General features: G+C 35.2%; 1 protein-coding gene across 5 annotated transcripts in view; it reads left to right on the forward strand.

Annotated features, from left to right (window-relative positions):
- Positions 1-24,573, forward strand: part of LRRC4C (leucine rich repeat containing 4C) — a 571,899-nt gene that overhangs the window by 294,635 nt on the left and 252,691 nt on the right. For 4 of the 5 annotated variants that reach the window (XM_075754721.1, XM_075754728.1, XM_075754722.1 and 1 more), the window contains exon 2: positions 22,058-22,195. The gene's annotated coding sequence lies outside the window, so the exon portion shown is untranslated. Of the gene's footprint in view, positions 1-20,168; positions 20,204-22,057; positions 22,196-24,573 lie in introns of those variants that run through there. The other variant, XM_075754725.1, reaches the window with a different exon arrangement.

Genomic DNA, 24,573 nt, shown 5'->3' on the forward strand with positions numbered 1-24,573 from the left:
TCCCTGTTTAGAAGTATAGAAAGACAGCAAAGAAGGAAAATCTTTAATTGTATTCCTTCCTTCCATTTAGGAAACCTTTGCATCTCCACCCTACCCTTGTATCATGTGTTATCTATGTTTTTCTCCTCTTAATGTTATTATATTGCTGCTAATTATGCCAGCTAGAACTTAAATACTTTCCTGCTTGTTTAATCCTCCGACTACTTCTTTTGTGTAAAATTCAATGTTTTCATTAAATCAATTTTGCATAAATTTCTCTCCTCCTAATTCCCGATTACTATGATAGTCCATTTTGGAGGCCTACACCAAGTAAAAAATAGGACAAACTTCTGTCTTGGAGAGTAGACGCCAAAGCTGTATAGGTTGTCATTTTCTTAAATTGTTTATGCAGCCAAGAGAAAGTACTGCAACTCTCAATTTAAAAACATTAAATTAAAATTAATCCTGGTTTAATTAAATGATTTTCTTATTGGGAAAGTATCAGGTTGCTTTAGCTCACAGAAACATGGTCATGCTGTTCTTTAAAGAATGCTTTTGTGCACATTCTGTGAAAGTACTAAGTGCTTTAGAATATTTATTTTACTTGTGAGTTCTGTGGCATTCCATCATATAATCAGGGATGCTGCTAATTTTTCTGTTGTTATACTTAGTAACACCTGAAGCCTCCAGCACAAAAAACATGCATTCTTTAAATAGGAAATTCATTTAGAAGCGAATAAGAATGCTTGTAACTGTGGTCAATAATCATTAGCAGCAGACAATGGCAGTTCATTAGTGCTTATTTGAGGGGGTTTTTGTTTGTTTGTTTGTTTGGGGTTTTTTGTTTGTTTATTTTTTCTGTGCATTGGTTTTTAAAATGGTGAGCAACAGCCACATAGATGAATTGGGTGTATTCCTGTCGTTTGTAGAATTGGTCAAACTCCTGTGAAGATTCGTATATATCATTAATTTAGATTATAATTCCAAATTGGGAAAAAAAACCCTGAGAAATAGTTAATAGTTAGCTGGAATCTCTGCAAAATATTATTAGAGATTTTCATATATTTTGATTGAAATTTTAAATGAGTGTTCAAAATTCAGAAATCATTGTCCAGTTCTTATTTTCTGTTCTAGATATTTTAAAACTACTACTGTTTCGCTAGTTGCAGGAGTTATCAGATTACATTTTCCTAATGTTCACTATTCTCTGCCACCCCCCATCCCAAGATTCTGCTTTCAGAACTGCTTTCACAACTTAGCTGACAATAATGTGGATGATTTCAGGAGAGGAAACTTGGTACAACATACTTTACTCTCCAGTAGGGATATTTTCTATGCAAAGTTCAAAGGAGCAGAAAATTATTGTTAAAGATGGTTGAGATAATTAGATAATTCTCTGAAGATAGGAAGGGAGCAATTGTATTAAATGTCATATTTTCTGTTATCGCTTTTCTGAATATGACAGGACTATAAAATACTGCCAACGTTTATATGGTACCGTATAATGTATCTAACAACTGGCCGCCATCTTCTGTTATAACAAGACACGAATTAAGTATGTTTACAGTTGGCAGCAATCCATTTCAGTACTAGGATATAGCACTGGAATTACGTACTTCTCTCCAGCCCTTTCTCTTCTGCCTTTTAAAGAGCATGACGACATTATCACAATTTAAAAGGTATTATATGGAAGAAAATTGTAAGGCTTTGTCTCCTGACAACAGAAGGGAATTACTGACCATTTAAATAGCGTATGTGTTTTGTCCAAATAAGTGATTCATATTTGAGTTTTCATAATGTCTTTTGTTAGTTTCTGTGAAAGTGCAAAACAGCATGCAAAATACGGAGACTCACACTTTTAAAAATTACTATTAAATTATATGTTTTAGAGTAAAAGCAACCATCCATCTTTGTTCTTCCTTCTCTATGGTGTTTCTCTAGTAATTCAAGCCCAAAAGAAAATAAACAAAGTAATAGTAGGTAAATATCTTAGTTTTTACATTGTTATTCTTGTACATTGTGTTCCACCATTGTGTTGGTGTTGGCTCAAATCGTGAAGTACATACTTTATTTAGGTATTTATACTACAGAAACTTAAATTAATCTGCAAAAATTCCAGTAAAATATTCATCAAATATGATCCAGTTACTGTAAAAATTTGGGCTGAATTATGATGGGATGATTGATTAAAATTTTTGCTACTTGAGGCGTGCCATGGAGAGACTGGTATAATCTGTGTCGAGAAAACAGGAAAAGGTCCATTGGAAATAGTGTGACACTCTCCGGATCAGTCTGGATGACTTTTGCTATACACAAAGAGACTGCAAGCAGGATATGCTCCAATTAAAAGTAGAAAGCAATAATTTATTGGCTGAGACACAAAGGAAGTAGCTAGAACTAGCAATCTACTCGGCTAACCACTAATATGCTTCATCACCCTCAATGAGGCACTTGGTGAATCCTTGCTGGCCAGGTGGGGAAGGGTCAGCTGCTGCTGCTCTTTGAATTGGGATAATCTGTGATGTTCCTGAATCGCCATGTTCCAAATCTGGTTTTCTCCTTAGATTTTTATACTTTTTTTCACATCCTTGGTTTTTCTCTTTAATCCTTGAGCTATTGGCACTCCTTTTCTCCTCTATTTTACCTCTGTCTGCAGTTTTGCCTTTCATGTCTTGCATGGCTTTAGGCTGTGTACTTTGTCACAGCTCTTTCCTGTAACATTGCAGGTTTCTAAAAAGTCCAAGCCAATGTTATGCACCTGTGCTGTGTCAAAACTAGTGTGGAGTCACAGAAAACTGAACCCCTCTGGAGAGAGATAGAGGAGGATGCTGAAGCATTTAGGGGCTGATCCACAACTCGAACCTGAAGTGGTCTTGATTCCATTAAGTCAACACCAGTGTTACTGTTGAAGTAAGGAGGCCTAAAATTTCTTCTTAAGTCTCTAGATGCTCATTCCTGAGACCATTCTGCAATTATTCTTCTTACCTGCATTTTAAATTAATAATAGTGATTTTATTTTGAGAGGTACTTAATATGTAATGCTGATTCTTCAAAGAAGATGTAGTGCACATCTTTTTTAAAAAGTATGTACATTTTGTTACTCATTTGACCAAGAAAAAAGGTGACCTTTTTGTCCAAAGTACTAACCTAATTTATAGATACAAGATTTCACAAACAGTTTGGATTCTTGAAGAGTCAGAGGAAAGTAGCATAGACATAATCTTAGGTTATGGTAAAAATGGATTTATACATTCATAAACAGAGTTTTGCTGTAGCTTTTGACTAGGATGAAACATAAGGATTCTGTTTTGCATCTTTCCCTTCTGATTTCCAGAGCACTATAACAGGTGCAGTGGTAGGGTTGCCAAATGGATCAGTCTTTTCCTTATCTTTCAGTTCCAACTCTGTCTCATCCATTGAGCCCTTCTTCAAAATTTCTTATGATACCCTTCCTATCTTTCTCAGCTTTGATATGCTACCAGGAACTGAAAGAAGAGGTTGAAGAAGACAGAGGATTGGGAGATTAACAACAGAGATTGTAGGAGGATGCAAAGCTTTTTCAGCTTCTCATCCAGCCATGACCTGCTTGTCACAGTGTAATGCCTGCTCTTCTAATGTGCTGACTCCAGTGTATCTGTAGGGGAAAAAAAAAGAAAAAAAGTGCTTTAAGCTCTGCTTTTGGAATCCATCCAGAAATATTTTCCCCTAAGCTTGTAACAAACAGCTGCCAGGACTCCATGAGTCCCTTAACGTACAGCAGTGAGTACTAGTCATGAACATTGCATTGATAATGTGCTTGGTCAACAGTTTCACAGAGGACTGATCCAAAGATATAGAGAGAAGAAACAAGGTCTTCAGGGACATTGCTGTGTTTTCTGCCAAAAAAAAAAAAAAAAAAAAAGGCTTTGCTTTATGCTTAATTTCCACTGCTCATTCAACTGAACATTTGTAGAAGTGGAGTATGTTGTAGGTCCCCCCGGTTTCACTTGTCTTTCCTTTTAATATATTGAGAACTCTGTTTGCAACTTCTGAGCTTTACCCATCTGTTATAAATACATGGCTGGACAAACCCTACCCCAAGACTTATGCCTCAGATGCATATTTCTAAGAGGTTTAAAGTCATCAAATCTGCTTTTAAAACAGAAAATAAAAATTACACCAGTGTCCATGCTATCCAAATTTTCATCTGTGCAAAAATGGTTATCTGAATGCAGGAAGAATTGGGGCACAAACAGGAAGAAAAAGGGTTATGAAAAAACACTCTGGACTTAATTGCCTGACCTGAACAAGATCAACTTTCATGTGTGTACTGGAAAGAAATAAATGCTTTATTGCCTTGTTTTCTAACATTAGTAGCTTCTAAAAAACCCCCAAACAACAAACCAACACCCTCTTAAAACAAAACAAAACAAAAAAACCCCCAAAAACAACCTAAAAACCCCACCAGGTTAGACATTGAATGATGAAACCAGAAAGAGAACTAAAATTTCCCTGTTAGTGGCATGTGATTCAGCAGGTGGTGCTCTTCCCTCTGCTTATCGCTTAGGAATCAAACGTTGGAGCTGTGATAGAAGACACATACAACTTAAGACCCTAGACCTCTGTCGTTATTCAGTTATTTGGTAGTCTGTGTCACAACACCTTTTTTTCCCCTCCAGTATTACAACAGTGATGACAGTAAAAGTTAAGAGCATGTTTCAGATGAAGCCAAAGCTTGCTATTCCTCATGTGCACCCTCTCCCCCCATTCTCCTTCCCCTGAAGTGTAAGCATGAACTGAAGCCTGAATGTTCTCTTTGCCCTGTGGCCAAAAGCAGTATTCAGCAGCTCTGACTTGAGTAACTATGTTGACAAGTTTCTGTCTCATTTGCCCAGCAGGTTTCTTAATCATAATTGGTGATATTTCTCTTATTGTCTTCACCTGAGGATCAGCCCTTCTGTTGATGACAGTTAACAAACACACACACTCCCTCCTCCTCCTCCAAAAAAAAAAAAAAAAAAAAAAAAGGAGTTAAAAAAGAAACTGTTGCAACAGTCACAGCTCTGGATAACAAGTGGTACCAATGAAACAGTCTCATGGGTATTTTCAAGTGGTCACCCTTCTCATCAGCTATACTGTCCCTGCAATGTTTTCCCAGTAACAGCCCCTCCAGCACACTCTTCAGAACCCAGAGCCCAGGACACTGCTGGAGTCTCAGCTCTTCCTATACCATTAATGCCTTTCCTTTTCATTCCAGATACTGGTCTATTCTATTAAATATTCTTTCCATCAGTCCTTTCTCAGAGACCTCAACTTTTTCTTGGTCTAATGCATAGGAAACTATGGGCTGTTTCATGTAGTCAGGGAAGAGAGAGCAACAATGTCAGAAGACCAGCCGCAGTACAAAAGTACCTATGAGGAATCTGTGCGTTCCTGTTGATGCTCTTTGAGTGCAATTACGGAGCAGCCAGTCAGCTGAGCTTGGCATCCAAAGTCCCAAGAAGAATGATCCTGCACTTCCAACTTACAATTTGGAGGTGCCAAACAGGTGCCATTGAGCAAACTATCTACAAGAATCTTGAGTGTTGTCAGATCTCTTTTGACCTTACCAAGCTATGCATCAACATATAATACTGAGTCTTTTTTTTTTTTTCTTGTGGCAAAGTGTAACTTTAAATAGAAACACTTGGCAGAATTAGGTAAGTTAATAATATTCCATTTTCATGTATTTTTCACTTCTGCTTCAGAGTCTCTGCATTGTGAAAAGAAAAGCTCCTTCTCTTCTCCAGCAGCTAGAAGTGAACAAGACATCACAGGCTTGTCTGTCAGTGCAATGCAAACTTTTACATGTGAAACCATATTATCTGTAGGTGTATGAACATTATAACGATAGGTTTATATGGACATCATTGTTACAGGAAGACTGATAGGGTTTTGGTATGAGGTATATGAGTCTAGTTTAAAGTTTGATTTAAATAATGCACAATGAATATACGTTGCTGAAATGCTTTAACATTAAATGAATCCTGTTTGTGTACAGTGGACATTATAAAAAAGTGAGCTCTTGCCAGCAATTCATTATAGATTCAGTTTATGTTGTGTAGAAACATACTGCTGTATTGTTGGCATTCAGATATCTGTTGACAGTTTTTGATTTTTAGTAATTATTGCATGTTTCTACTTGTTATCATAAGGTACTTTTGTTTTGAATCTACTTAAGGCATTATCATGTTTCCAGTAATATTTCTTTTATTTGAAACTGAATGTCTTAGAACAGGAGAAAAGGTAAATAAATCTTTAAGATTATTCTAAGTTTTTCTTTTGTATACTACGTTGTATTAATAATGCCCTACAGGGAAATAATCGAAGAACTTTATTATAATACCGTGGTTCAGAAAGGAAGCATGATAGCCATGCACTACTGCTAATTGAATTTAATGAGCTTCTTAGCACCATGCAAGTGAGCCTTTGAAATAGAAGCTATTCAGTTTAGATCATTTGAATTATAATTAAATAATTTCACATTTACCACAGGGGCAAGTTTAATCTCAATTAGACCTTTTTACAGAAAGGTGATGCCATGTATCTTTACATCTGTATAGATGTACACTTTTGAAATACTTACAGAGTCATAGAATGGTTTTGGTTGGAAGGGACCTTAAAGATCATCTTGTTCCAATTCCCCTGCCATGGGCAGGGACACCCTCCACTAGACCATGTTGCCCAAAGCCCCATCCAACCTGGCCTTGAGCACTTCCAGGGAGGGGGCATCCACAACTTCTCTGGGCAGACCTGTTCCAGTGCCTCACCACCCTCACAGAGAAAAGTTTCTTCCTAACATCTAATCTAAATCTACCCTTCTTCAGCTTAAAACCATCACCCCTTGTTCTATCACTCCATGCCCTTGTAAACGGTCCTTCTCCAACTGTCTTGTAGGTCCCCTTTAGGTACATGAAGGCTGCAGTAAGGTCTCCCTGGAGCCTTCTCTTTTCCAGGCTGAACAACCCCAACTCTCTCAGCCTGTTTTCATAGGAGAGCTGCTCCAACCCTCTGATAATCTTCGTGCCCCTCCTCTGGACTCATTCCAACAGCTCCATGTCCTTCTCATGTTGGGGGCCCCAAAGCTGAACACAGATGGAGGTGAATCACCTCATTCAATCTGCTGGTCACAGTAGGTGACTTATATTAATCGAAGTTTAATCTTGAAAGATATAAATATGGCGGCATTTTCTTTAGGGAAATTTTAGTAGATGCAATTCCTGGGTTTGAGATAATGAAAAGATATTTTCTTTAAAATATCATTATGTTCACAATTTTAACAAAGTGATACCAGATAATTTGCCTGAGTGATATTTTGACTTTAGCACAGTTGCAAAAGAGAAGAAGCTTCAGTCTGTGTTTCTAAAATTACAAAAAACTTGTGAGACATTGTTACATTAGCTGATTGAAGTTGGGCTTGAACTTGCTTTCACTGCTATTATTTTCTTGCACTTCCTTTGATCTCACAGAAATCTCAATAAAGTTTTGAACCACAGTCTCATATTCAATTATGTCCTGGTTCTGGCTAGGACAGAGTTAATTTTCACAAGAAGCCAGGACAGGTGACCCAAATTGACTAAGGAGCTATTCCCTACCATGTGAGGTCATGCTTACCATGAAAGGGGGCTAGTCAAGGAGGGGTGGCTCTGGGATGGTCTGACTGTCCAGTTGGTAAATTGTCTTGTGTTATCACCTATTATGAATATTCCATTATCAGTAGTGGTGTTATTGTTGTTGTTTCCCTCTCCCTTTCTGTCCCAGTAAACTGTCCTTGTCCTAACCCATGAGGTTTTGCCTTTGTCTTCCCATTCTCCTCCCCATCCCACTGTGTGGTGCTCAGCTGTGGCTGGGGCTGAACCATGACAACCTAACAGTGAGTAAGCAATTGACCACACATTAAATAATCAATATAAGTGATTGGTTAATTGAACTAACACTGATAAAATATATATGCTGGTATTTAAGTCTTCTTCCCCTTGGTTACAAAAATTACAGAATCAGTTTCTTTTTCTTGAAATATGCTTTCCAAAATTTTGCATTATGTTTTCCCCCATTTTTGGAGTATTAAGTACCTAATAGCAATTATTTGACTGACTTTTGTTTTGTGAACTCAGTTGAGAAACAAAGGATTTCTTTTTTTTTTTTTGCAAGGTGACTGCCAAGGACTTGAATCTCTTTTCATAGGTTCAAGTTGCCCTTAATTTCTTTGAAAGTCAGTTGGAAATGCAGCTACTTATCAACCCAGCAAAAGAGGCCATAGATGACTCAAGGCTGTAGGCATTAGCCTATAAAATTGAGAAGTCTTTTACCTTTAACAATAGTCTCTCCAAGTGGGTGGTGGTGAGAAAGAGCTTGTAGTACAGCTACTTACACTGTAAGAAATGAAGGGAAAACTTAAGACTTCAGGGCTGTCATTCCAGCATGAAATCCAGATATTTTTACAATTATTATTTTAGCTCTGTGAGTCATTCTGTGATACATAAGGACATGTGCAATAAATAGATAATTGGTTAGATCTAACCCAAGTGTTTAAGTGTGATACTGGAGATGCACTTGTTATGCTTTTTTTGTCCCTGTGTCATTATGTAGCAATGTTTCTAGGTATGTAAAAGCAATGATTCAAGCATAGGTAATAATACTTTAAATTCTTCCTATTATCTTTGTATTTATAAAACCAAAGAATATATAGCAAGAGTCTGTGATTGTCATTTCAGCCACGCACCCTTACGTCTCAGTCTCTCGATTCAGTTCCACTAGCCATATCTGATCTGATACCTCAGAACAAGCCTTGCAACAGAACTGATAGCCCATAATGCTGTATAGAAACAGGAGAACTTGTGAAGACCTAAAATTCTCCATAATGCTAGTAGCAGTTTGTTTGCTGCGCAAACAGAAATGTTGATTATCCTTGATTTAGCCTTAATGAACACAGATGTATTTAGTCATGCAGTTATTCAGCATTTAAATATCTAGCCATAATATTTGACTCAGTGATATCGTCAGCATTGATGCTGAGAATTGAAAATGCTAAACACAGATGAGGGTACTCAGTAGTATGTAGAAAATTTTGTTATTGGTTGGTTGGGATTTCCCCCCCGCCCAGTGGAATGCGTTAAAGAGCAATAAGGGACAATAAAATATACTTAATGCATGTGTCTTACTGTTTAGCACCTTATGTGTATGTCTTGACATCAGAAAATTGTATCTCTCAAACCTTCGTCACGTGTAATCTTGAAATCATGTACAAGTCTTTCATGTCCTTTGTAACAGTTTCAAAGGTGTTTCTCCATTGCATATCAGCATATAGGAATATATGATACCTACAGATGAATTAAAATCTGAGCATATACAAACAGCAATCAGAGGTATTTAGATTTTAGGTTCGGATTTCTCTACAAATTTAGGAGATTAAGCTGAATTTAGGAAGATGACTGCATGCCAGTATCATTCCATTGAGCTTGACATTTTTTTCTACAAAATGCAAGGAGAAGCAAAATCAGACATTTTTAGAATAAGAATTTTAACATCCATTTGACATGCTCATCACATTAGTATTTCTCTTCCTTTATTATATTAAAAAAAAAAAATCCAAAGTTCTTGCTAATGACATTTTTCTTCATTGCTCCCTATCTTTTTTGTAAGTTTTCAGAAAAGGACAACTAGTTATTAATTGAAAGATGAAACCATATAAACCTGGCATGCCCTGTGCCACTGTACATGGCAGGCATAAATATAACAATACTAATATTCCAAACTGATACTATCATATTTTTGAACTGATTCAGAAGGCAGAGTAAGTTTTGAATATGGAATTGGTTTGACTTCCACTTCATGCTGTGGAGAAGTCTTGTTAAAGGCAGGTGCACGGTCATTTCATGTGTTGTTCTGAGAGCAAGAGAAGACTGACTTCTGCTTTGGGACTAACACAGTAAAAGCACATCAAAAGAATGAGCATATTACTGCTAGGGAAGGGGACTAAGAGTTACCTATCAAGGAAATGTATCTAATTTTAATATCGTGTCATGAATAGGTACTTTAGAAAGTAAGTAAATGTATGTAATATGAATGAATGTTTCAAACAGTACTAGGAAAATGGAACAAATTAATCATTAAGCTATTCCACGGGTGTTTATAAAGAAAAATCCTCTTTCTTTATGATGGTTTCTTTACCTGAGTTTCTCCTATTTCTTGTAAACAAATTTCTACCAAATGGGTAAAAAGAAGATACTTGACAGCTGACATCCTTTCTTTCCCCCAGTTTTTGCTGTCTTTTTCTTTAGGAGGAAGAACAAACATGCAATTATATTTTGTCATTTTAATATCAAGAATTCTTATCTATAAGTTGTGTTAGGTTTATCCAGACAAGGTTATGATGTATAAACAACACATCTGATCTTGGTTATTTTTACCTTTAATCTCTGTACTTGCAAAGAGAGATTTTTGTTATTGCTCGTTTGGGGTTTTTTTTGTTTTTGTTTTTTTGTTTGTTTGTTTTTCTTTTTTTTTTTCTTTTTGTTGTAAAATAACTGGAAATGATGGCCTTATAATACAATTGTTGCCAGAAACTGTTGTCCCAGTATATGTTGGGACAGTGGCAAAACTGTAATTCAGCTAGCCTTGGCACAGCAGAGCTTTTTGACACCTCAGCCCATCTTATTCGTTGGAGGAGGAATCCTATCATTCTAGTTCACATTCTTATTTTCCTGTATTCTTCCATGACATGAAGAGTCTTGAGACACTTTATCACCTCTCTTTTGTCCATGGCAGTTGATATAAAGATTCAGAAACTGAATATACTGTATTTTTGGGAAATCTGCTTCAGACAACTCTTTCCGATGTGTTATTTAACCAAGATACAGATGTGATATAGGTGAAGAGATCAGGGTCTGAGGAGTGGAGGGGTTTAACAGTGTTGCTACGCTTTTGTGTTAAATCTCATTAATGTTTAAAAGTGAGTTATTTTTCATTTAGTTCAGTAGGTGTGTTTCATTTGACCTGGGGAATTTGTTCACCAGACAAGGTTATTATATTCTCTTTGTACCACCAGCTGCATCTATTTAGGCAAAATCCACTAGAGTAAGACAATCTAAGATCTTAGCATAATATAGTGAAGGACTCCAAAGCTATATTCCAACTTTTCTTCCCTATCTCAAAGAGTACAAACCAGAGCAGCAGAATGGAGTATCTTCTAATGACATAAGCTGTACGATTTTCACAGTACTTCAAAAGCTAGTTGTTTTTGTAGCAGTACATAGTTACAGATGGACATGGCCCCTTCTCTTCGTTATCCCCTTTGTTAACTGCTCATCAAGACTCCAGAAACATTTCAAAAAAACTTGGATGACATTTTGAAACTATAGTAAAACTGTCACTATTTTATATATATATTAACAAAAAGTAATAGAAGAAACATTACCAGATACATTTTATATTTCTTGTCTCTGTCACGTATATGATTCTCTAATACAAGATTTTTGGAAAGTCTTCTGCAGGTGAGTGAATTTGCTGCTTATTAGTATCTGATAATGATAGGATAACTGGTGGAAGGCCAGTACATACTCCTCAGACCTTCTGATTCTTTGTGGAGCTGACCAATCTTCACTGCCTTGTTTACATGTTCATCCTCCTATGTATTCTATACAGTAACAGACTTGATAAGAAAACATAAACTGAAAATACTTTAGTAAACAGTTCATTAATACACTTGGTAATGTGTTGATTAAATTGTTCAAATTATCAGTCTGGAGAGTTCAACTGTGTCTATACATTCTCCAGAGTCTTTGTGGTGGCTGGTGAGTGTCCATCCATCCAGCTCTTTTAAACTTCATTTTTGGCTAGCTAGGTGATGATCTGAATAAAAGGCCAGTGAAGTGATACGTATATTAGTAATAATTACATATCACTAAAATGTTAATTTCCATTGAATAAAATGGCCACCCACATCATTGATCATGAAAGGGAGCAGAATATGCTGATACACATTGTCAGATTCAAAGTTAACTGGAACTAGTCAAAAGACGCCTAGGTATTGCGGCAGACAGATAATGAAAATATGCAAAAGTTTGGTGTGCAGCAGAGAAATGAAAGCAAATAGAGTGCTATCACATATAAGAATAAGGAAATATATTGAAAATGCTCTGCAATTATATAAATCAACATTGCTGTTTCCTTTGGGTACTGGATTCAAACAGGGGTAGGTATTTACTTTTGCAAAGTCAATAAAGTGAAGCCCTGAGATAAAACACAAAACACTTCTATTGCGAGGAAAGGAAATGGCACCCTTGTTTCTATCTGCATGTTGTCTCTGATAAATTACTAATATGGTCTTCATAATCTTATCTGAGATGAAATATTTAGCTGAATAGATCATTAAGTGCTGTCTTTGAATGTTGGCACTGTGGCATGTCTGTATTTAGTGTTCACCAAATTTTGAATGCAGATCTGAATATGTTTCCAAACCCCATTCTGTTTTCCCCCTCAATCAATTTGTTGTTCTGGAGAACGCTAATATTTGTGTCCTTTTTATTATGTGTTGGAATTGTTAATGTAGTTCAGCTGCACTGCTATTTTGAAACAATTAGAAGAAAATAAAGAGAAAACAAAGCCTCAGTGAATAAAATCTAGTAAGAATATGTTTCTATGTTCAACTTACACTGTTTGTCAGGTAATCAGTAAAAGAAAATGCCTGGAGTATTGCAACACCCACTCAGTGTGCATGCATATCATTGTATCCATCCATAACAACTCCATCAGTAAAGCCAGGTGTGATGAGGAATGACTAGCAGTAGGAGCTACTGAAGTAAATAATCATACAAGTAGGAATAGTTGTAGAACTCACTTTTTTTCATGTATTTCAGGCTGTTTTGAGACTATTTATATTTTAATGTGCCTCATGTACAACTATCTCTAAACATTGTTTTGCTTCTGAAGGGGAAATGAGTGTCAAAAAGATTCTTGATTTCCAAAGTGGAGACTGTACTTTAAGGGTAATCCTGTGGGCATCACGAAGAGAATTTTGTGAAGTGGTTTATGTCACTGACTGATTCTCAAGCTGAAGAAATGCGTATTTCTGGAAATTAGTCATGGACGATAAGAATTTGAACATGGTCTGTCAAGATAAGTCCTACCTTGTGTGAGAATACAACTGACCAGAGATTAAAACCAAGTAAAACTATGATTTTGTTGTTTTGTAATACTCTTCATTGACACTGGTTCCCCCTTCTATAAGACTGACACATCATGTATTCCTTTTCTTAAAATCAGTTTAGCCTATCTTAAGAAACAAAACTCTCTGAAGAGTCACTGTAGATTAGTTCACTGTAGGTTAGAAGATGGTTGTCCCCACTTCTCTGAGTGCAGGGCTATTACAGAAGATTCACCATTTTAATGTTCAGAAGTTGTCATTTTTTTTTATGATTAAATGTGTTAGGGTATGCACATTTGTTTTTATGGAACTGTCCTTTACATTAAAAGTTCTCCATATCTTTCTACTTTTAACCAGCCAATATATTTATAGACTCTAATCATACCTTCTCTTAACCTTCATTTTGCTAGGGTAAATGAGTTAAGCACTATCCAATTCCTCTTATAAGATTAGATTCTGTTCTGATGATGATCCTGTTATCTTCTACAGCTTGAATTAATATTCCTTGCACATGGGTGGTCATCTGCTGAAGTCCACATGAGGTTTTGTACAGTTACATTAAAAATGGAATAATAGTACCTGATATATTATGGCTATGTTGTCTTGGTTATCCAATAACTGTCTAGTAGCATTGAATAACTGAAACTGAAATAAGAGAGTAGAATTATCTCCTTTCTTGACATCAAAGGATAGTGCTCCCCTGCATGGATATACAGACTGCACAACCCAGCCGCTTCACCATCGAATATCCCTGATGCCCACACTCCTGATTAATGGACTCTACACAAAGAAGCAATGTACGGTTAAAACTTTTATCCCTCTACAGGGCTCTCTTGCTTTCCACTGGTGTAAACACCTCTCCATAGCATGTTTTTTTTATTGGTGCAGTGATATAAAGACCATATCATGGCAGTGATTATTATGACTGCAAAAATAATAGGCTGGTTTTTTTTCTTTCAGAGTTGCTATATTTTAATACAATTGGTATAATTTCTAATGACCTACCAAGGTTAAGTTTAAGGCTACGTTAAGTTTCCTTAAACAGAAAAAAAATAATCTTTGTCTTTTATTCTGTCTAGTCTCTGGATGTATTTGTAATATTTTCTCTCTTTGTTGCTTTGCATCTATCTCAAACAGTGATTTTTTTTAATTCTTTTTTTTTTCTTCTTATGCAATGTATGTATTTAGAAAAGTCATGTGCAACTGGCATATTGGTGGTTATATAATACTCATGGGACCTTACAATATTCATGAGGATAAATTGAAATCATAAGTCCACTGTGGATTTGCTGACTTCATCTGAATTTAATTAAGAGGTAAAGAGCAGTGTGATAGTATTAATTATTACAATAAGCTATAGTACCATTTGACAAGGTAGATATATTGTTCTGATTAATAAAGTGTTTTCATGTCAAGTGCAGCCAGAAGGGCAAAGAAACTACTGTGAACACAAGCGATGTACCATCCTTGATCTGTGGCCATCTGGCCATGTATGTGACTGAAGGAGGATGATTGTGTAAAGCAGAGATCAGAGGTGATAGGGAGATGATTTTCATCGTATCTCCATCTTTTTCTCTCTCTATCCACTTAGTTGGGGAAGCTGAACTTCACTGAGATGGTCAACAAAGCCATTATTCCACTCATTGGTCAATGTGTATTCATTTTCTGTTGACTGCTTCAGGGATCGATGCACTGTATGCTGATCTTTTTCTGAGGTTTATTTTTCCAGGGGCAGTTATGTGTAATCCTCAGTTCATCTGCGTCATGAAAACATCATGATTAACAAGTGACAAATGTTGAAAAAATAATTCACCTATGGGGAAATTCAAGGACAAAGGAGCAATAAAAATCTTTCACCTCTCCTATATGTAACTACTGTAGTAGTTGTTATGGTTGTTATAGTTTGTGCGATAATTTTTGCTTTATTTTTATTTGTCTGGTAGCTTCATTTTTTGGGATATTTTTAAAGAAACTCATGTTTGTGTTTTGACCCTCTTAGAGGTGTTTCTGTTCATAGATGGATCTGGGAAGAAGAGATGGAAGGAAAAGTAAAACAGTAGGGTCTCAGGAAAAAAACCCTAAGCTTTTCTCTTCCATTTCACCTAATCTGTTAAACTACAGGGATGCTGTATTGCTGAAATAAAGAAATACTGATAAAAACAATATCTTGTGCCTTTCACAAAAAGTGTTCACAGTATTTTATGATGTGAGAAATGTCTTTTAATTGAAATGAGTCTGGGTGCAAAATGACCTAAGGCAGTATTTGAAAGAAGTGCTTTGATATAGCAGTCTGAACGGTATATTACGAAATAAATAAAACCATACTGAGCGTAAGCAGAACCACATGGCAACTTTCTGTGTAATGGTGCCTGTAAAAGGCTCATATAGAAGATATACTGACTCTTCCCAATTAGAGATCTCTTTTTGGATCAAAAGCTTTTGAGAAAAGTAAGGTTTAGACTGATGTTTGCTTTATGTTTTCTATTTCTAGTACACATGGATTGATTTTACTAAGAAATATAAAGAACTAAATCTGTAAACCTGCAAATGACAGTAAGGAAAATGTATTTCTGTAAAAGTTTAGGTTACAGGTTTTCTGGGTGGTTTTTTGTTTGTTTCCTTGCTTGTTTTGTTTTTAATTTTAGTCTTATCTAAGTAATGACGGCATAATTTCTTTTGACTTTCTCAGAGATAGGAACCTGTCTTATATTCAGAAATTGTGGAACATGTTTCAGCTTGTCTCTAATTCTGAGCACACACTGCTCTAAGGGAGGGATAATACAATACTTTTTACACTATCATCCAACTATGAGGCTAAAATTGTATTTCCAAGACGCTTGTAAAATATAATCGCAATTCCTATAAACTCAGGGTACTCTGATTGTAGGATGATACTTATTTAAAGAGCATTTATCATTATCCATATATTTATGATAATAGGATAATTCTTTTTTACATTAATTAGGTATCGACTAAGATATTAAATGTTTGTGAATTCTAAGTGTATACAAATAAATTCTGTGACTTAGATTGTTCCATTCTTAATGAATAAATATGAAGCTTATTTTTTTAGCAACATAAATATAAAGTCTTTCTGGTTTAGCCACTTTTTCTTTAATGAATTCTGATTAAAGCTAAATATTGTCCTGTTTGATAAATTAAATCATTTGAATTTGTAGATTGCAGTGTGCAAAATAGTTTCTGTTTCTGTGTATATACATAATTATGATATGTTCACTGTGTCCAGAAGTTGCTTTCCCTTTTTGTGGTAAAGGAATTAATCTATATTGCCTTTTCTAAGTGAATAGCATCTGTCACAGAATATATGAAGATGACTTAGGTCCAGATATAAATCTGTACTGAAACCCAGTAATGACTCATATTTTCCATTCTCTCAGTGTAAGCCCCAGTGTAGACATTCATAGTTCAGAATAAGTGTCATATTTTGATTTAGAATCATAGAATCATAGAATATCCTGAGTTGGAAGGGACCCATACGGATCACGGAGTCCAACTCCTGGCTCCACACAGGACCAGCCGAATCAAAGCGTTATCCAGATGCTTCTTGAACTCAGTCAAGCTCGGTGCTGTGACCACTTCCTTGGGGAGCCTGTTCCAGTGCCCGACCACCCTCTCAGTGAAGAGCCTTTTCCTAATACCCAACCTAAACCTCCCCTGTCACAGCTTCAGTCTGTTCCCTCGGGTTCTATCACTGGTCACCAGAGGGAGGAGATCAGCGCCTGCCCCTTCACTCCCCCTCATGAGGAAGTTGTAGGCCGCGATGAGGTCACCCCTTGGTCTCCTCTTCTCTAGGCTAATTTAAGCCAGCTAGAAATGAGTTAAGTCAATGACTTATCAATTACTTAAATCAATATAATACAGTGTTAAAGTTAGGAATGTTCACACAGAGATTGCAAATAGCATTAGTGTATACATTACAATTTCATGCAAACTGTGTATGTAAAACATCATTTAAAAGCTTTGCAACCAGTAAAAACCTCCACTGCACTGACCTGTTTCCCAGTCTAGCTCAAAGCTGTAGCATCTCAAGCTGTTTCTGTTACATTTAGGAGCTGAAGGGACAGATTTGAACATGATGTGAGAATGATTTCCTCTGAGGAAACCTTTTGTGCCTGGAAGAAGGCACCCTGAACGAGCTGGTGGTGCTCCTTCCCATTTGTTTGGACCAGGTGGCTTCCCCTGCAAGGATGAGGGAGAAGATCTCTTGCTGCTGTTGTCCTTTAGAAGTAAATGCATCCTGGGCTGTCATTGGATATCCCCATAATTAAATATAACAATTTACATTCTGCCTTGCAACATAAGTAATCTTTTACACCTGTATAAGACAGGTACAAAATGTTCCTGTTCTGATTTGCTTGCAGTGTACACTTGCATAGTATTAATTCTGCACAGGTGTTAATGACTCCACCAAATGCCAGACACTAGAGAATGAATTGAAAAAAACAGTGGTTCATAGCAGGGAAAGTTAACTACCATTGTGTTGCCATTACTTTTTATTTTGTTAGAAATGGAGTAGTAGCCAAGATTTTATATAGGAGGGCAATGAAACTATCATTGAGAATGGTACCCCCTTGAAAGAAATTGGGTAGCTTAAAGCAATGACAGAATAAGAAAACATCTTTGGAAAAAAGTGCCTAAAGTTTGGCCCTTACCCTATGCCTTGGTAAAAAAAAAGGTTTATCAACCTGTCTTTAATCAGTGTTACATGGCTGGAAACTATATCTCTTAAAGCTATATAGTGGTTCATGCCTGCAAGGCATTTTTTTTAATGTGAATACAGGAATATTGTTTAAGAAAGAAAAAGATGTTCTTTATTTAAAACATTTTTTTTAAAAAAATCTTATAGTTGAGTGCTGAGTGAACTTACTTCAATGAGTGTACTAGAAGTCCAATTACAGTATAGGAAACATTTTAATCTTATTGCCCCCAGGCGATAAGTAAGAGAAATATATGCAAATTTTATGCCACATTCTGCAACTGTGACCAACAACTTACATGATTTATTGGCTTAGTAGAAACAATGGAGTGATTTCCATAAAAATCCCAAGTATAAATCCAACCAAGACCTAATCTATTTAGGAGTCCAATTCTTTTCAGCATAAAACCATCATAAAAGAAAGAAATTCCCTGCACAAGGTGCTGAAAATTTATGTCATTGAGGAAATTCTGAATAACTACATGAGCTTGCAGAATACATTTTGTTTCATAAGTACAGATGTGCATAGCATTATGCAAGGGGAAGGAAAAATCCAAATAATTCAGTGTCAGTCACCACTCATCAGGGAACAATAATGCCATGCATTTTTTTTAAATTTGTCCATAAAAATTTGTAATGTGAAATAATTTGACCTTGTTAGTTCTGTGAGGGATGATCAGTTTTATTTAAATACAACATGGCAATAGATTAGAGTATTTGTCCTTAGTCAGTCAGTAGTCTTTGCTGTAGAAACAGTGGAAAGATGAGCTCGTCTGATTGAGACATAACATTTATAAAGCAGCAAATAGAATATAGTGATACATCCTTTCAAACTACTAGAAAGCAGAACCCAATCAGAATTTGAAATTAAAGGGTCAAAAAATGGATTTAAAGTTTTGAGACACCAACAGGTTGTTTAAATACAGTAGAATGTGGTAGGTGTTATAATAAGAAAATATTGCATTGATGGTGGATGAAAGACTTTTTTTTTTTTTTTTTCTTTTCCTTCAGTGGTCATTGTATTATAGGAACATGATCAGGAAATATGATTCCATGATATTAAAGGGAGTATAAGAAACAAACTAAACACTCACTTTAATAGCGCATCCTTAAAATATTATATATGTCTTTGAAACCTGGCTTCAGGGAAGACAAGAGGTAATGGGCACAAACTGAAATACAGAAAATTCCGTTTAAACCTAAGAAGAAAACTTTTACTATTTGGATAGTCAAACAAGGGAGGTTGGATTAATTGATCTTCACAAGTCCCTTCCAACTTCACAGATTCTGTCAGTGATTCCCAAATATAGAATGAAAACTGTTTCATAATTAATCATATATGTAATTGTGTTTATACTCCAGGCAGTTCCTCAATTGCAATTATAATGTAATACTTATTTAACTATAAAAAGATTACTGTTATTACTTTTATTACAAAACATCAGTGTCAGGTTGTTATCACTGCTATATGCATTATACAAATTGTTCTGTCTATTGTTCACAAGTAAATTATATTATAAAGTAAATTATATGATGAATTACTATTGCCATTTTACAGATGGAAAACATAGGCTGAAAGGTAAAATCCATATGCTTGATGCTTTTCTATGCATAACGCCCATTACCACCCTTGGTAACCCAGTTTAAACATATGGCTGAATCGGTAGTCAGAGTCCCAGTCTCATCAGTAACCATTGCACCATCCTTTCCCTGAATCGTATTTGAAAGCAGAATAGGAATTGAATGATGATAGTTACCAGTATATATGGTTCATATGTGAGTGTGAACTCCGTGTTGTTGTTGAAATACCTCAACTAACTTTCAAGAATTATTGTACTATAAAGCTGGATTATTATTATTAGGTGCTAATTAATTCTGTGATATATTAAAAAAGACAGGACAGATTAGGAAAGTTTTTCACTGAACCAATACCTTAATACTTTTAATACTAAGTGACAGGTATTTCTGTAATTATAGAATAATATTCACTATGTGCAAAGAGGGAAAATATGTGATCTGGTTTGGAGACTGGAATGCCATCTGATCCATTCCTGTACTGCTATCAGAGGTAGTTCCTAACATTCTTGTGAAGGATAAAATACTGATGGCAGGTAAAATATTTGAAGGTCATTTAAAATTTAGTAAAGCATTATTGTAAGATAAAACGTACCTCCTGTTCTCCTTTGGCAGAGTGGTTCTCATAATTTAAATGGTAACATTAGGACTAATTCTGATCTTCATGCAGCACAGGAGTAAAATCACTTTCTACAGAGAAGTTCTTGGAATGATCCTGATGATTAAGTTTTAGAACAGCAGCAGTCTCTGTAGCTTTCCCTTATATAATAGTAAGTTAAACTGTGGTATGATCTGTGACTGTGAATGTGGCTGATGCATTTTTGTTTCTTATATCTATTTTTGTCCCCTAATTATTCTAATTTATTATGGAAGATGAATAATATATATATATCAGTGGTGTAGGTGTATGTAGAAAGGTTTTTTCCCCACTTTAAAGAATAACACTTTTTAACTTTTATAATATATTCCCTATATATTATATTAATATATTTTTCTGTAAAATTAAATGTTTCTATCTCTATTTTTATATTCTATACATTTCCTGAAGAATATATTTATTTTTAATTTTTGTTTCCAAATGGAAATTCTTTCTGATGGTAAGAAACTATTAGATCCCTCCAGTTAAGTTTTAAATAATGGTTTATTTCTTTTCTAGATCTTGAAGCTATTTTTAGTTCTATACATAGAAAGCAATCAGCAGAGACAAGAAGCTGACAATAGAATAATTTAATTGCAGTTAATTAAAAAATCCACTGGATCACAATAAGTTAATAAAAGCAGGTGATAATATCTCGTCAGAATAGAAAATCGCTGTTTGGAGAAAACATGACTGCTGTGATCAAAACATTCCTTGTGTTCCCATACTGCATATTAACTAGACACATAATTTTCAGTTATTCAGAAGAATTATATAAAACTGATGAGATATGATACACAATGACTAGCGGTGTGCACTGATGTAATTTCTGAAATTTAAAGAGAAACTGCAAATATTAGAATATCTCAAATTAAGCTCAGTATTAGTTATAAAGGAATGTTAACACATTTTTCTCCCTGAGTTTTCCTTCAAGCATAGAAGAAATGAGCCTTCTGGAATTCAAGTGACTTATGCTAACCATGTTTCCTATGGTACTTGGGTTTTGGCATGAGCTTGTCAGATTCCATACATCTGTGATCTGTTGATTAATTAAGGTTCACCATTACTACCAGATGTTTTTTACTTCAAAAGAGAAATTACATTTCCAGGTATTTGAACAGCTGCATCATGTGCAAAATTAATGTAGGTTAACATAATACACACCTGCCTTAGAATTTTGGTGTTTTTCAGTGGAATAACATGAGTTTCAGATGAATAAAATATATAAATAGCCATTAACGACTTTCACACATATATAAAACCACAATGGAAGTAGACTGATGAAAAGGTTGTCCTAGGGGATAAAAAAAAAAATGTTGTTCAAATCTGCAGTTAGTAGGGAAGATTTATGTATGTCATGGGGATACCTGGCTTTTAATTCATGTCAGGACATAGCTCTACTGTGTCAGGGACAGTTTCTCACAAAGAATACCCAAGTTCAGAGGTATTGTACATTTAGCATTGTTGAATGTACAGTTTCTGCTAAATGCTATAAAATGCTATAAACATTGGAAAAAAACCCTCTAACCCACAACAAAATAACTAACTGCATCTCGATGTATGCAGTTCAGAAAGGATGATGATTTTTTCTGTGTCATTGAGTCAGGGTGTGAATTGGCATTATAATATGTGGATATTTTGTCTGGTAAATGGGATAATGGCTGCAGTATAGACTACCCACTGTGTAGTGTCTCAGGAACAAGTTCCACATTATTAATATTATTGTTGATGAAGATAAGCAGAACAGAATATAACCTCTAGTCAAAACCAGGTGAATTCTCTTTTATTTTCTATGTTTATAAATTGTATGTTTAAATGGTCTGCCTAAGAAATTTTAAGTACTTGTACTTCAGAGGTGTTTCTACTTCATAATTAGTCATGAGATTTCTAATATGTTCATTATAAAGCACATTATAATCTGGTGCTCTGTCAGCATGAGACACACTACACCATAAAATGTTATCTTTTTTTCCCCCAACACACACAGGTTGCCAGAAAAAAGGAACGTGCAATGGAGATTGTTAATACGGACATATCCTAAGATACAGCCTACCATCTGAGAAAATAAATACACTACACTTTGGCATGGAGGATAATTAATTGTACCATGAATTACTGAAGACAGGTAAACTGAAAATCACTTTCCTTCATTCTTTCATTCATTAACACTGTGTGGTCTACTAAAGTCCTGCTGTTATCTTCTTTCCAAACTTTATTCTTGTCTGCTCATCTGTACCTTTTCATATAATCACATCTGGGTGTCTAAGGTGTAAAAAAAAAAAAAAAAAAAAAAAAAAGTCTTTAGAGAGGTGATTGGTAATCAATTTTTAGGACAGATCTTACGCTGACTTTTAAATTGGTAACTGTAGGCTCTCCATTGGTAGCAGAAGTAAATTATAAGGAATGGGTTTCTTGGGACTCATCTACATCAGTCTTGTAGTCATGTTTGTGCTTAAAGCATATGCTGGATCTGGATGCCAGTCACATCAATAATGAAGATAGCATTTGGAAAAACTCTTGTATGGTCTCTTCTTCTCTCTGCCTTTTGCGACTTCATAAAGCAATTAAATGAAGCTAAGGATGCATGCTGTTGACCTCTAAGTAAAGAGAGAAAAACATTTAGCAACATAAATATGAATTTTAAAGAGGCACAGCCTCCTTCCTTTTTATTGTGTTAATATCAGAAATATACTGCTAAATATAGGATGTCAGGATAGTAGCAGCTCAGGCATCCCTGTAGCATACAGGGCACTCTACCAGAGTTTGTAAATTACATGTAGTAACAGAATCACAGCACCTAAATTAAATATAGTCAAAGCAATAGATGGCATTTTATTCTTAAGTGATTATATTACCTGGGAAGCGTAGTATTATTCATTAATATTCAGAAAAATCTGCATGCGGTTCAAGGCATGTTGGGGGCAGCAGGTACAGAGCCTTTATTAGAACATCAAAGTTTGTTGATGTGAGCACAGTCGTTTATTTTGTATTTGTACAGAGGAATACTAAATCGCAAGAGAATTTAGGGTACTGAAGTTCTTTCCATAACCATGCATCTGATTTTTCATTCTTGCATCTTTGTACAGTCATGGTTTGTGAAAAGTGAATTCCGATGGCTACCAGCACTGGAATGGGCATTTACATTTTCACTTTTCAAATAAATTAAATGGATTCTGAAACCTTTCAGTGGTGAAGAATCAGTTCTAATTTTGTTTTTCCTTATACTAGAGTTTTCTGAGATTTTTTTCTACATGCGAGTATGCCATTAAGTGAGAATTATTTTGATTTGTGAGTTCACACAACCATTCAGATCTTAACAAAAGCTTTCCAGATAAAAACCTGGAAAAACAGAAATAATGATATTATAAGAACATCAGTTTTTTTCCAATTATCTTTTTCCCCCCAAAGAAAAGCAATCCATATAAATCAAGGAAGATCATTTTTTCTTCTAAAGAATAATTTGTTTTCTTTTTGGTACTTTTCAAATGTATAGAAAATCATTTTACTGAAGAACAGTTTTAGTATGCCTTATGGTAGAATGCTACTATATTCTGTGATAACACTAGTAAAAATTAATGGGCAGTGATGAATGTCAGGTTTTGGAGACTGCTGAGGGGTGTTCTGTGGAAGTTTTGGTGTGTTGATGCAATACAATTGGAGAACTGTCAAAGATGGTAATGAGCTAAATTTGAATAAATTTGCATTGGTTAGTATTAATTTAGAGGCAAATAGAAGAAAGATAGAAAATTTAAATTAATTTCTAAATCTAATAAATGAGAAAACATGATGGCTGCAGACTTGTCTGATTTGATATTTAGTCTTTCTTTTTCTTCCTCTTAGGAAAAAAAAAGAGTTAAAACTAACTTTGTACTATAGGTATTTATTCTATTACTGCCACTTGTCTTTGAGAATTCCTGTCTCCAATCTGTGTACCACCTGCTGGGTGGAATTCTGCTCATTTATTTATATATGTCTTACAGCTTCAGAGGTTTTTTTTGCATGCTATTTTCTGACAGGTCGTATCAGGAATTTTTTTGGCTAATATATATAATTCCTCAAACTGTATGTCTGAGTATAGATAGTAACATTGTCAGTCTTAGACTTAAAGAAGTATTTTTAAAAATACATTTTAGGATTGCTTGCTTATACTGCAGAAGAAAATTGTTCTGTATGAATTAACATTAACATTCCATAAACGTATGCTTGAAATATATTGTTTTTACATTGCTTGAGGAAACACAAATGGCATATATGGTGTTTATATCATTTAACTACCCATACTATTATCTTCTGATAAAATGAGAAAAATTCCCAGGCTTCATGATGATTCAGGAATGTGTTTACAGCAGTTAATCTTTTTTCCCCCCTTCAGCTCAAATGGTAGGTTTGCAGGTTTTCAGTATCCACAAAAACCTTGTTATCAAATGTTGGACATAACTTGGATGAAACCCTAGCATTTAAAGTAGTGTGCAATAAATACACTTGTTATGGTGTTGCCTTTTT

The sequence above is a fragment of the Balearica regulorum genome, chromosome 5 (assembly GCF_011004875.1).
Source record: "Balearica regulorum gibbericeps isolate bBalReg1 chromosome 5, bBalReg1.pri, whole genome shotgun sequence".
NCBI lineage: Eukaryota > Metazoa > Chordata > Aves > Gruiformes > Gruidae > Balearica > Balearica regulorum.